This window comes from Ammospiza nelsoni, chromosome 9 (genome assembly GCF_027579445.1).
Source record: "Ammospiza nelsoni isolate bAmmNel1 chromosome 9, bAmmNel1.pri, whole genome shotgun sequence".
NCBI lineage: Eukaryota > Metazoa > Chordata > Aves > Passeriformes > Passerellidae > Ammospiza > Ammospiza nelsoni.
Genome location: NC_080641.1, coordinates 22112334 through 22127377, shown reverse-complemented (window position 1 = coordinate 22127377; position 15044 = coordinate 22112334).

Below are 15044 nucleotides of genomic sequence, written 5' to 3'. Positions count from 1 at the left end.
CTGGCCCAGCCCAAATGCCACGCCGGTAGAAGACAAACTGCATTAGGACAGGGCAAATAGTGTGCTCAGGCTGCTCGAGTGGGCAAAAATGCAATTATGGTATACGTGCTGCTCAGCTACATCCTGCATCGGTACCATTAGCAAATGCACAGCCCTTCAACACCGATCTTAGGAGATGATATGGCATTGATTTTTTACCAAGATAAAGTCCTGAGATGGGTTTGCTGGTTAATGTGTACCTGAGTCTACACCTCCTACATTAAATTTCATTATAAACAGCTTCAGGACTATATTTTGCAGCTTTTTAGTTTACAAACAATCTGCAGTACACCTGTCTTGTGGTGGGTGAGAGCACAGGACCCACTGCCATCTACTACCCGTTGGCTGTCACCTCGCTGTGGAAGGCAGCCAGGAGCAGCCAGACATTCCATGCATTCTGCATGCCCAGCACAGCGCTCAAGTCCTGGACCAAAGGAAGTGCTTGTTTGGTTCTGGAGAAAGCACCATGCCACATAAGAGCATTTCACATATTCATAGATTTCCTCTCTTACTAGATTTTGAGGAAGGTCTAACAATTTGCTCATCTGAAACTAAATCTTCCTGAAGAACCAAATTATATTAAATTTTTGAATCTTTAAATGTGAGACACCAACAGTAGAAACCCAGTAATACCTGTATTTCTACAAAGTAAAAACAACTTATTACAGAGTACTTGTGTTTTCTCTTCATCTAAAATAAATCTCACAGTAGTTACCATATATCACAGCACAACAACTTGAAATGCTATTTTGCCATCCAGTCTTTTGAAGCCATTTGCATTCCTTTAAATACACATATTGTGAAATAACTGTGTACATATTTCAGAGCAAGATGTGAAACCATTCCAGAATGCCTTTGGTTGGGAAAAATCCCAGAAGCAATGGTGGTGGTTGGAATGATCCCAATACTTACTGCTGTGCAGATGGGAAACTGTGAGTCCCAATGGATCTGCCCCCGTGGCCTCAGATCCTGCTCCTTCTGGCAGCTGCATTGCAGCACCCATGGACTGGGTTTGGAACTGCATCTCAGGCAAATCAGAGTGCAAGAACTGCACAAAGCCAAAACTGGCAATGCTTTTCTGACAGCACACTTGCTGTGTACAGTCCATGTCTGTCTCCAGCATGCATCTGTCTCCCAGAAATTCATCCACAATTATATTTTCTTCATTATACAAGGGCCCAGGTAAAGGAAAAGCCCAGCACCCCGTCACCTGAATTGATCTTACCTGTTTAGGTGGTTTTCTTTCCCAACAAAAATTTCTAGCTGGAATCTGTATGTAAAGCTAAGCCTTTTACTATACCTCCCAGAACTGATCTGTAAGGATACAGGAAGAAGAAAGTATAAACAAATTTGATGTTGTTGTTGTGCATGTCATAATTAGATGCCAAAACAGGTTGCCCAGAAAAGCTGTGGGAATTCTATCCTGGAGACATTGGAAACTTGCCTGGCCCTGGCCAAAGTCACCTGCATGGTTCCTGCTCTGTGTTGGGGCTGACCAGACAACTTCCAGAGGTTTCATCCAACCTAAATTACTCCCCTAACCATAAAGCTTCCCTCTGCTGGAGCTGCCATGCTCTCTAGCTGAGACATGGCTGGGATAAAGGCATGAAGCCCAGCCAAGCAGAACATCAGCAACAAAAACCCCATTAAAATTCTGCATGGGCACCACAGCCTGAGTGCCCTGACCTTACAGGTGCTGTCAGGAGGTGAGATGTGCCACCAGCACATGCATGCCTGAAGCAAAGGGCATGCATTTGAAATCTGGGAGAGGAAACCTGCCCCACTGAAAAACACCAAACAGCTTCCAAACAGCTTCCAAACAGCTACCAGCTGAATTCTGGGCTTTTTCTGCAAGAAACTTTTGCTGCAACCATTTCAAACTGAGCAAACCAGTTTATGTATACCTTGAGTCTTATCTTCAGACCTTCAGATTTTCCACCCGTTCTAATGGGAAATCAGATTCCTTCTGCTCATGTGTACATTTGATTGTCTGAATTATTTTTCTAAGGAGTAATAACTTACTGCACTTAAAGCAACTATATAACATTTTGCAAGTTTGTCTAATTTAAGAAGCATTTTTGAAAATGCTTGTTATTTGGATATTTCAGCAATTAAAACTACAAAAACACTAGTAGAAAGTAAGTACTGGCCAGAGTAAGGACCAAATCCTGTAAAGAATTGGAGTACTGGCATTTGGTGTGCAGTACTTACTGCCTTCTCCCATCAGTTTTAGCTATGAAAACAAAAGAAAATTCAACACCATTGTGCTTTCCATGCTGCTTCACACAGTATTTCCTTCATGTTCTGTATGGTTTTTAAGTTAGTTTAAGCACTTAGATTATTTCTCTATGCAATAGGCACACAGGAAATAGCTTGGTGAAAAGCTGCCAATAGTTGAGTCTATAAACACAGTTTGATCTGTATCTTAGAAAATTGTTTCCATTCCAAACTATGGTTACAAAGCACTTTTTCTTGTTGGCAGCTGGATTTTTTTAACATCCCAATGCTTCCTGTATTTGTCCAACAGTGTTGGCATTGATCACACGTAAAAACCCCAAACCTGCAGATAAAGTAACATTAAGGATCTGGCTGGAGCTAACTTGAGCCAGTGGAGTAAGAGTCAAAGTTGAGCTTTTGTTTTCAGCTCAGCCTGTTTTGTTCAGGAGCTGCAAAGCACACAGTGCTGAATGTGAGTCCTTTTCTTTGGCCTTCTGCAAAAAGTAAAAGTTACTTTAAGAGAATGGGACTAGAGCTTGCATAGACTTGAAGGGGCTTCTTGTCAGGAGATGGGCAAATATTTAGGACCAATTAAACAGTGTAACTTTTAGCAAAGAGAAAACAGTATTCCTCTGATAGTACAAAGAGAAATCTTTTTAAAAGTTTTTTTCATTAACAGATTGAGATTTCACCAATTACTTATTTTTTTCCAAGCTGATAATGTAAGAACTGTACATAACTGAACAGGCAAAAAGACCAACTTAAGTTGAAAAAAAAATGCATTTATCAGAAGGATATCCCTGCTGAAGATGCTGGTGCATAGGCAGCAATGTTTGGGCACTGATATAGCTGAATAATGAAATTATGCAGCTAAATATTTCCTCATGAAAGACTGAAAAATAACCTTTTCCAGCCTTGCTGACAGCACCAGAAATAAGCTCTGCCTCAGCAGAAGTTGTGCTTTCCTAAGTACACAGGCTTTCATTTCTGTACACACTTGGGGACTGGGTTTGAACTGCTCCGGTCTGACTTCAGAAAATTCCATCCCTCACAGCATACAAGATCTCCTCAGATCTATCTGAAATAATAGTTTCTTATTAATTTTGGATGTACCTGTGGAAAGATGTACTTTATTTTCCTTCAGTGGGATTCATTTGTGTGAGTAAAGCTAAAAGTGTCTGCAAACATGAATGAGTCTCCTTTTCATTAAAGCTTAACAAATCAGTATCTTTCTTCTCTCAAGACCTGTTGCAGACAGAGGGATAAAGTGACAACTATATGACTAAAGTGGAGCTGATGACAGCTGGGAACTGGAAGCATTTGAATGCCCCAATAAAATCTATGAGCACTCTTTTTGTTGAAAGCGTCTGCCTTCCTGACATCAAAATGGACTGAAATCAGAGTCCCATGAAACTCTATCAGGCAGCTAATAGCTGTGTGTCTTATCTCCAGCCTGCCAAATGACTGATCTCTCTCAGACCTAGACACCACTACAGTCATCCAGACCTTTGTTACCCCCATACCCTATTTTGAACTGGCCAGCCAAGGCACCCCAGAGGCCCAGAATACAGCTACTTAGCTTAGGAAGACAAACCAATGGGAGAATAAAACATTTATATTCTAAACCTGAGGAGGTTGATAGACAACAGGCTTGACAAAGCTGAAGGTGTTCATTGCCAAAATGGGTCCACCATCTGCTTCCTGGTCACTGGAAGTATTTGCAGTTGGAGTACCCTTTTGAAAAGCAGATTTCAGAGACTCCAAGAGCAGTGAAGTGTTTGGCTCAAACCACTGCCTCCTTGTAGACAGCATCCTTGCCAGACACCTTCCTGAACCAGAACAGCTTTGAGGCACTGCTGTCAAGATCTTACACCTGGTGTGCTGCACGTGTATTGTTGTTGCTTGGCCATGTCCAACAAAACGTGGGTGGCCTTGTCACCAGGAGGTAACACATCTCTGAGGAGCCACTGCCACCATCAGTCCTTCTCTGACCCCAGTGGCATGGGCCACCTGGGCTCTGGCAATGGGACCTACAGCATCAGGATGGCTACCTTACCTTTACATGAAGTACTGAGCCCATCACTTCCAGAGGCATGGTCTACGTGTCCTGGTAAACTGTAATTACAATGAAACAGAAAAGAATTTGAACAGCCATATAAGGTAAACCTAGAGTCAAATGAGCTATGTGATGGAAATTCTTCTGTTCATAGTTATCAGCTAACTTAACCAGCTGGAATGTTCACAGCTCTGCCTTCTGTGCTTTGCTTAAGCAGAAATAAGACAGTAATTCATGCTCTTTTTAGCATCTTACATGTATTTTTTTAAGTTAGCATTTGACTTTTTAGAAAATGCAAGTTTACATCTCTATGACTTTTTCAAAACACGTCATTGAACTTCAGGGCTGTCATTACCACCTCTGCCTGCAGTCTTACAACATGCCAGTGCTATGGTAGGATGTCAGTCTCACTGAAGATATGCTAAAAATACCAAAGTATTTTGGGTATAAAGAAGCCAAAGCATGACCCACACAGTAAAAATAGTCCGTATCATGAGCATCACCACAATTACCTTCTCCTAACATGGAGACAAAAACAGCAGATTGGTGGCACTCAACCTTGCTTGAAGTGAAAGTAAATACTAGAAAATAGTGTAATATATTTGGTCAAAAGAAAAACAGCTCCAAACTTTTGCTCAAAACATCAGGAGGTTCTCTGTGATGGAAATGAAATCAGTAAAAAATCATTTGTCTGTCATATTCATGGTCCTGCCATTTCTGCCCTAGGAGGGCAGAGAAGAAGTAGAGCTCTCACCCATCTACACCTGTGGTCCATCATTCTAGTTGGCCTTGTGCCTTCACAAAGTCTCCACCACCATTCAGGCTCTCAGAGAATTTGGTTGTTAATCCAAATTTAGATTAAATGTAATATTTGTGACTCTCATCCCCCATCTAGCTGGAGCTACAAGGTTTTCAAGCTGTGTCCCTGTAATACTGAACAGCAGCTTGTAACACCTGCAGACCCCTTAGCACAGCTGGCTCTGCCAGGCCACCTAACACTGCCCAGGGGATGTTGCAAGGTACATCTGTCATAAATGACATTATGCATGGGGCCTTAAAGCATGCAGCATATGCAAAATTTATTTATTAAAAAGTCTGCAAAACTTAAAACCCTGTACGAATTGAATGACTTCCAATTACCTACTATCAGCCAACAAAATGCCAGACTGGGGGAACACAGTTAATGAGCATCTTCTTAGGAACTGTCAGAAAGTAGATTCCCCTTTCTTCCACTTCTACCTTTAGAAATAGCCATTTTTCAAATAATCAACTTTCAAACTCTCAGTTTCACATAGAATAAGAGACGAAGTTTCACAAAGTATAAGAGACTTCTGAATGTGCTATCAGGAAAAGCAATATATAGGAAAAAAAGTGGAAACATCCTTCAGTTGAAAGACTGATCCTTTTAAAGAACAGTACATACTGTGTGGTGCTCAAAATACTTGACTTAAGATAATCACAAGGATGCCTTAAAGATGTGTTTTCATAATCTTAAATCTTAAGTAACAGATGTTTCTGTAGGCAAAATCTGGCAATGACTTTTAAAAGGTGAAAGGACCTAGTCTATTTTTCTCTTTTACGTAAGTTAAATAATTTTATTACTCAAAAAACTTTACAAGTGTGCATAAAGATAATTTCATTATAGTTATCCTGTATGTTAGAAAGCCAAAACAAATGTGGGGGGGAAAAAGCCAGAGAAACACAGCATATCACCTTAGGCTGCTGAGAGATCTGTGGAATTTCATACCTGAAATATTCTCTTCATTCTCTCTATTGTGTGTGTGTCAAATGGAGCAATCAGAGACATTAATGGTGAGGAACCATGGAGGGATTTTTGCATGTCCTGGAGTGCACCTATCAAGTAAAACTGTGTTTCATCAGAGAAAAGGTTTTCCTGCTTTGGACAGCCAGTATAGGATACATGTTTTGACCTGATGAGCTTTTTTGACTTGTAAAGAGCAGTGCAGCAAGGAGATTAATACTTGAGCCAGCTGGCTGCAGCAGGGAAAGTCCCTTATTTGCAAACTTGCCAGAGTTGCTGCCTACTGTCTGCTGACAGCTTGCTCCCAGCACTCACTCACTGCTGTGATAACAAGGAATGGTAAAAGCCAGCAGCTCATGGGAAGGTGCTATGGTCAAGCTTCTTTGCATTATTGATGTCCATCATAACATTCAATCACTCTTGGAAGACAAAACAGAATCCATGGAAATGGAGGTGAAAAATAGATTTAGAATCTCATTTGTGCTCCCTTAATCACACATCTCCTCCATTTGCTCATATTCAAATCAATCTGGGTTTAAATATCTCGAGTTATGTGGTCCTATTATTATCCCAACAACCTCGCCTCATCCGGTGGTCATGTAGTTAGGAAGCATTTCCAAGTATTTAACCCAATGTTAGTCAGCTGTTCTGTCTCATCGTGTCTCATGATGAACTGGAGTAATTTCCTGCTGGTCTTTTGTGGCTGCTCAGGCCGTGGCACATGGTCCTGGGTGGCACCTTTCCCTGCCCAGCCTGGCAAACCACTCTGCTGGGGGCAGAGGTGACACCAGGCACTGGCACAGGCACCACCAGCCAGCCCTGCATGGGTTCCTCTGAGCTTCCGGGGATATCACCTGGACAAAAATATCTATATTCAAATGCAATTTACTCTTTTAAATAATTGAAAATCAATTGTTTAAAAGAGTAAATTGAAATATTGTCTCCATGGGAGAGGAAAGTCACTGTGTCTCAGCTGATCAAGTATTCAGAAACGGCTACAAAGGCTTCTATGCTTTCTCTAGTGGGCACTCACAGTAAGGGCACTCTTCAGGTGAGACCTGTTAGAGAAGTGGGAGCTATTGAAAATATTCAAAATATTTACATTCTTTAGTGGATAGAAGCACTACTTTATCCTAATCTCTTCTCTAATTACTTGAGTTTCCAGCTATGCCCCAGGATAATCTGTGTAACGTTCACAACAGAGACCCACAGCATTTTAATACAACAAATTTCACAATATCACAGTATCACAATATTGGGGATTCTGAAAGAATGTATATCTAATAGATTACATCAACTTTTCAATGTGTATTTCTCCTTATTTAACCCCTCAGCTTTGCTTCTTAGTGCTAAAATTTGTTTCCTAGATACCATATTCTCCAGAATAACAAGACCCACTGTATATAAAAAACAATAATTTAAAGTTAAGCTTCTGGGTTTTTTACATTGAGCTCTGAGATCTAAAATGACTGATTTTAAAATCTATTTTTGGATGGGTTTAACTTTGTATGTTTCCAAACACCAGTTTCTGCTCTGAAACATCATGTGCAAGGTCATTTTCAGTGTACTTCCACTTTTGTCTGGCAAATTCCCCTGTTGTCTATTTATGAAAGAAACACATTTAAACCGGATATACTGAGTGTAAAACCAGAATTTGCACGGGAGGGACAAGGGCAGAGGAAAGCCTGAAACTAAAATTACTCCAAGTAGCTTATTCAAACTGTGTTTCCAAGGTGACAAAAACCCCTTTATTGCAAGGTTGCTCATTTATGTTGTACAGTTGCCAGGATTTTGATCTAATTTTTAGTGCTGAAGAACTAAAATTATCCCACTTCTTCCCAAAATAAAACCCAACCAAACACAACAAAACAGATTTTAACTGTGTAGTGCCTTCTGTCTTTATGACCAGCAACAAAAGAAAATCAGGTCCGATTGTAAAGCTGCAAATTTTGGAAGATGTATCCCCAAACAGCACATTCTAGTTGTGCATCCAGTTCATCAGGTGTCACAGGCTGAATCATGCACTGAGAGCCCATCACCAGTTGACCTTTCTGAGCTGGCACCTTGCACATGTGTGTGACAGGCAGGACCCCACCTGGGCAGCTACTGGTGCAGCACAGCAGGCTGAGAAAGGAAAACCCTGAGGAAACAGACCCTGAATGTGCTTCTTCAGATCTTCATACACATATTTTGGGAAAAAAAGAACCCTAAGCAAACACCAGAGACTGCCTCCTGCACTGCCCTCTGAACAATCCCAAAACTGACAAATCAGTTCAGCAACACTACTGAGGCAGTAAAATGGATGTTCTGTTAACTACTGTATCAAGTCTCAGAGCTTTAACACCTCAGTATCATCAACACCTTGTCTCAGGATTCAAAGCTCTCTTTTGCACAGCACATTGTCCTTTACAGACAAAAACTGGAATGTTCATTTTACTTCCCCAGTCCTGCCCCTTCTATCAACATCTTTCTTTTATAGAAAACACTCCAAAATTTGACTTCAAAGTCATCTTCCCCATCTACTTTGCCCGCTCCTGAGACACAAGAAATCAATTAATGCCCTAAGCTAGCATATTTTTCCTTTCTAAAGAATATAGGGGCTCAGTGAAGACCCGTAGATGTTTACCTGAAAAATCCCAGAGAATCATGCCCCCCTTAGTTTTACTTCCTGCCTTTCTCTCTCTTACTGTCACATCTGAGGCTTGGGACACGTGCCATGACACATCTCCATAGAAGATTCATTTCCTGAAGTGGACTTTCACCATCTCTAGACCTCACATCCATGGCAGTCCTCACACTCCTGTTCCTTACGCCTTCAGAGAGGCTTTGCCTGTAATGCTCCCAGAGCTCTGAGCTTTGCCCCTCACAGGGGCAGAGGCCTCTGTAGGCAGGAAAATGGGTTTATCAGTCTTTTGTCTGTCAGTTACTTAAAACAGTCCTAGCAGTCAGCAACCTCAGAAAGCAGACAGGTTTACTGAGCTTCCAATGGAACCTATTCCTTCAGGATTCAATGGAGGCAACACGCAGGGCTGGTTCTGCTGACTGCCCCCACCTCCTCTGCCCACCCAGTGAAAACCAGCTTGTGACTCATGAAAGCATCCTGATCTCCAGTGGCATTTCTGGTTCCACACACCATTTGAGAAGGACAACAGTTGTGAGGAAGGACTGCTTCCCAAGGAGGCACTTTCTTTGCTGCTGACAGGCAGGAGCTCCGTTATGTCTCATGATCAGGCTGCTGTTGCCTTAGAGACCAGAACAAACTGAAGAAGAATCTGCGCTTCCCAGCGTTTCCTACAGAACTGATTGATGTTTATCTTTCACCACTAAGAAGTCCTCAGGTTGTAGCCACTGGAGATTACTGCAAGGCAAGACAGCCAGTGCCAGGGTGAGCCTCCATGGTGCAGGAACTGCAGGGGTGATGCTGCAGTGCTGCTCGGGAAGCCACACAGACACACAGGGAGCAGGACACCAGGGCCCAGCTGCTCCATGGGCCTGCCTGACCTCCCAGGTGACATGTAGGACATGTAGGACACCAGCTCCCCCTGCTTTTGCTAATTTGAGGTACTTCCCAGAAGCCTGAAGTCAAACTACTTGTTATTCACTGGGCCAAGTCTTGCCAGAATGTAGTGTGCCATGTTTAGGAATCCTAGTATGAAATGTTCCTAAAATATCAAAGAAACAGTGAATTATCTATTTTAATATATCTGATTCATCAAATACCATGGAGCCAAGTGTCTACCTCAAAGCACACTGCACGTGGTGTTTCTGTCTGAAAAGCACATGCATCTCCCCTGCCAGTCCCCAGGAGATTACAGGGAGAGAAGTTCCCAAGGCTTTTAGCCCAGTCAGCAGGGGCAAGCCCTACCTTATTAATGCAGCTATGACACTGCAAATCTGTGCATCTCAGTCCTTGCTGCACTGGCTTGTGCTCTCCATGGCAGGTCTGTATACAAAATGTGTATTTTTAAAATGCATTCGCAAGCGTTAACCTGAAGCAGAATTTTTCTTGCCTGTCAGCGAAGAACATCTGGAAATGATCAATCTCTCTTTCCACCTTGCCCAAATGTCTTCAGGGAGAAATTAATCTTTTAAGACATCTATATTAAATTGAAAAATGCATTTGTAAGCTTGCAAAATTCAGTGAAGTTCTCCTGAGAAGAAAGCATAGAAAGGTAAAGGAATCCATTCTTTCTAGGAGTAAAAAAAGCACAAATCCCTTTCCTTACTCTGCTGCAAGGTGCACAACAAGGCATCAGCCCCCTCAAGAAACAGAGGCTCACTGCTATCGTCCCAGCACTGTAAATTCTCATGTGCAATTAGCTCATAGATAGCAGAATTTCCACTGCCTGTGGTGGGATTAATACATAGCTGAATTGCAGCCACATGTGTAGATTCTCGCAGAAATGAATGCAGCACCTCTAAGGAAAACGTTACCATTCAGGGAACCCACAAGCAATGAGCAGTGCTGCAATTTACTCTCCTCCACCACCCTTTGTAATATAAGAACCGGTGAATCAATTGCTATGAAAGAGACAAGCTAAGGTGAGGAAAGAGCTGACTTTAGAGGGCGGTATTGGCGTGCTACCAAGAGCAGAAACATAGAAGAGAGCTGTTTTCCCAGCAGGGTGTACTCTGGGGGCAGAGGTGCGTGCTGGAGGGGCTGGGTGCCGAGCGAGCGGGGCCCTCGCACGGGCAGGGTGTGCCTGCCCAGGTATTTCGCTTTGGAGCAGGAGCAGCTTTTGAAGTGACTCTCCCTATCAGCCTGGCAGACTCCACTTCGGTTTCCAGAGTGCACCAGCTGGATTCCTTTCAGATGAAACTCCCATCAGAGGATGCACTCTAGGAGGGCACTGAATGCACTTGGATGGCGGCTGGGTGTTGGTCCTGTGGGAGCAAAGCTGAGCAAGCCCCCAGCATGGACGAGGTCACGTTACAGACACTCCCCTGTTGTGCTGAGCGACTTACTAAGGGAAATAGAGCCCCAGATTAAAGAGCATCCTTTAGATATCAGAAACAGAACCACTCACATAGAGCTTCCCCAAACCCTATAGCATTAACCAGGAGAGTCAGTAAAACTTATTCTTATAAAACAGAAGAGCTACTAATTTAGCAAACAAAAGCTGTAAGCAATATAATGGAAAAAACAAACAAATGTTCAAGATGGAACTGATCATCTGAAATGGATTACTTCTCAAGTGCCAGGGGAGCAAATTTCCCAGCTGCTAGTATTTCTGGTTCTTAATGCTCAAGTGTGTATGCACAATCCGGGATATAAACACAGTTCTGATAGAAAATCTGCAAGAGTTTCATGGGAATTAGTGCTGTTATTAAATGTGATCGTTTTTCAGGTTAACTTCAGCAGAATGCTATTAAAATCTAAGGGATTTTTGCAGCATGAGAAGGAAAAGAAAAAATCAGGGTCTACAATATATTCCCACTATAAACCAGCTGATTAATCTAAGCCCCTTCACATTATTGGCTGAACTCAGAATTTCAGAGCAGTCCATGAAAACAGCTGCATCACCCCCAGCATTACTGCCCTGCTGCAGCCAAAGCAGCCATCAGGTGAAGTTTCCTACCATATGGCATATCCAGCCCTGGAAGCATTTGTCCTATAAGCAAATCACATTAGGTATTTTCAGTGAACAAGACCATTATCTTTCAGCTCCATATGTTGTGAAAAACTAAATTGGGTCCTGTAATTAAAACACTAAACACATATAGTGGGTTTATTTCATCTCTACAATCCCCACTGCTTCTCTCAAGTATAATGGTATTTTCATTCCTTTTGAATAAGCTTGAGAAGAAAAAGTTGGTTTTAAATTTAACTTCTGAGTGAACTGCAGGGCCTTAGTGTTAAATGCTGTCCAGAGATACCCCAGTTCAGCAGCAACACAATCCTCAGCAAAAATCTGTTCCAAGGAAACTTGGAGTTGCTAGAGAGAGTTCAACTGCATGTTTTTGCTGGTTTCTACTGATTCAGTAAAGCAGCTAGCTGCCAGCACAGGCAGAAGGGCTGCTGGGGCCCTTCTGAGCAGTCACTGTTACTGCATCACTGCCTCCCCTTCCAGCACTGCTTCAAAGCCAGGAGGTCTGACAGGAATGGAGTGGGCCTGGCTGGCCTGGGGCAGCCAAGGGCTGGGTCACCTTGGGAAGGCACATTCCAGCCTTATTTTTGTAACCTTCCCTGAAAGAAGAAGTCCATGCTATTATAAGAAAAATGCGATTTTTCAAAGCCAATTCTTCCTCACTTTCTTATTTTACAGAAAGAAGAGTTTTTCTTGAGTATTCTTAAATTTAAACCAACTATACCTTTTTCAAGCACAAGATCAAAAACCCCTTTTTGGGCTTTCCTCTTCTAAGTTAGAAACCTTGAAACTCTGTAGTTTGTCTGAAATAGACACTTAGCATGACATTTAACCATTCATTATTTTCATATTGATTTTCACTGCTTGGTTGAGACAAACACATCTGACTAAAATTGTGTGCCAAATAACTTTTTTCACCATGATCCATCAATATAAGAATTATTTTTTTTAAGAGCAAAGATTACCATAATCTCTCCACACAGCCTTCAAAAATCATGTGAAATTTACAGTGCAAAAGCTGCTGAAAATGCCTTTGTCTAGGGCAAGATATCAAGAAAATAAACAAAATAGATGCGTACTGTTTTAAGAGACACTTAACCAAGCATTAGAAAGAAAATTAGAAGGGAATTGGGTTCTGTAGAGTGGAGCTGAGCTGCAGATGATTCAACAGGCTCCGTGCCAGCAGTAACAGAAGCGCTCTCTGCCGGAGCAGCACAGCTGGAAAACCTGCAAACAGCCTTTACAGAGATACTTTAAAAAGAATAGGTTTTCAAGGGGGAAGCAGTATTTCATTACTATTGCCAAAGATCATGGTGACACAGCTGCCAGAGGTACAGGTTCTTTACAAGGACCCAAGAGTCATGCATAAATGTTCCTGGGAGAACAAGCCACTAATGTAAGCAAACCTTAGATCTTGTACAAACCCCACTATCCCTAACTATTAAAACATTATGTTTTGAACTAGTCCTTGCCATTACCAACCTTGTAATTGCATTAAATAATGCAACTCTGAATCATTTCAGACAATGTATAAACTCTTAGTCTCACAGAATACAATTTTATGAATCCTAAGGAAGGGATTACCACAGAAAGTGATACATTTCTAGATCAGAAGCCTAACAGAGAAACTTTTTTGTGTGTGTAAAAAAACCCCTTCTTTAGGTTCTTCATTAAATAGCAGTGATCCTTTCTGCAACACAAGTGAAATTAGTCTCTCACATTACCTGGCCTGGTTCCTCAGAACATCCCTCACCAGTGTCAGAGAAGATACTTTTTTAACAAAGCTGGACCATGTTCTGCTTCCAACAGAAAGACTCCCCAATGACTTTTGCTGTGAGCCTGTTGCTGGCAGGGCTGTTTGTTTGGTGGTTTGGTTTGAGGACAGTGTGTTAATCCTCCCCTGAGAAGTGCTGTGGTTCAGGTTTAAGTCCCCATTACAATTTCCTGGTGTTACCCTGTATTAATTCTCTATTTGCTTCTGTATCAGTCCATCTGCAGCAAGAAACACAGGGTGGGAGAAGTTATGGGAAGGGATGGAAAATCAGGGTTTGCTCCTTAGAACAAGTTTACTTTGTAAGAAGACAAGAAAATACAGAGTTCTTGTGCTGCTGCTCACAGCTGCAGCAAAGCAAATACATCTTTGGCTTCTGAAGCTACCAAGACTAAAGCATTCTAAAGATGAAGACCACTTCATCTTCTAAATGAACAGCCTTGATAAAATTATTTGATAAGAACAAAAAATGCTTATCTCCATTCATTGAATTCATTACATTCTTACATCAATTGAGCTCCACAGGCACAGGCTTCCCTGAAAATTCCTGCTTTTTTCAGAAGTGCCCTGAAGAAAACAGTTCAAAGGACTCAGCAGCACAAACCTATTCCAATCTCTGCTGTGACTCTGCCTTCCAGCCCCAAACAATCTTTGCACATTTCTAACAGTGACACAAATTCTGTGGACTCCTCTGGAGATGATGTTCCTTTGGTCTGATACTCTCAGCATAAAGAACTAGCTCACTGCAATCTTTATCCCTCCATTATTCCTGCTATTTATTGGTTCCTGATTATGACTTTTAAACTGTTAGAAAGCAGCCCACTGCTACCAACATATTTGTCCCAGAACTACTCCCTGAGACTCCCATGTCTCACAGGAAGCCTCCTGTGCAATGAAGACACAGTATTTCTTCTCAGCAGTTTTCTGTCAATATTTTGTTGGACAAAAATCCTGCTTCTGCTTCAGTCTTGACATTCTGAGACAGCCACAGCCTGCCCAGCTAATAACTGCCTCTTGCTACATCATTTGTTGGACTTCACCTCAGTCAGTGCAGCCAGAAAATGCCTTTGGCAGTAATGGAATCAGATTTCTTAGCAAGGTGCCTCCATTTGCTCAAGGGTTTTCTAATCACATCTTGTGCTAGTGTTTTTGAGAATTCTTTTCCTCTAACATTTGCCCTCTTGTGAATTACACAGGGGTTGGCATCTCCTCCTGAGCATGCCTGGACAGCCATTCCCACTCAGCTGCTGCAAGAGCAACTGGCCTGTCAGCAGTGCCCCTCTGTAAGGGCACTGGTACCACCATGGCTGTGCCCAGGCCCGAGGTCCTGGCGTTTGTCCAGCATTGGGAAAACAACCTTTCAGATTCTTCCAGTCTAACAAGGAATTGTGGCTGTCCCTAAACAACATTTCTCAAAATGGAAATGCTGCACAGCTGTAGCCATTGCCAGGGTCCCTTTCACCTGGTACAACCATTTATCCTGCAAGAACACAGAGTTCAGCTGTAATCATCCTCCGTGCTTTTAAGACAGACCTGCACTGTTCTCACATCCAATCCACACCCAAAGCAAAAGCACAAACATCTGTGCCCAGTGGCCAAAGGGGCTTGGAT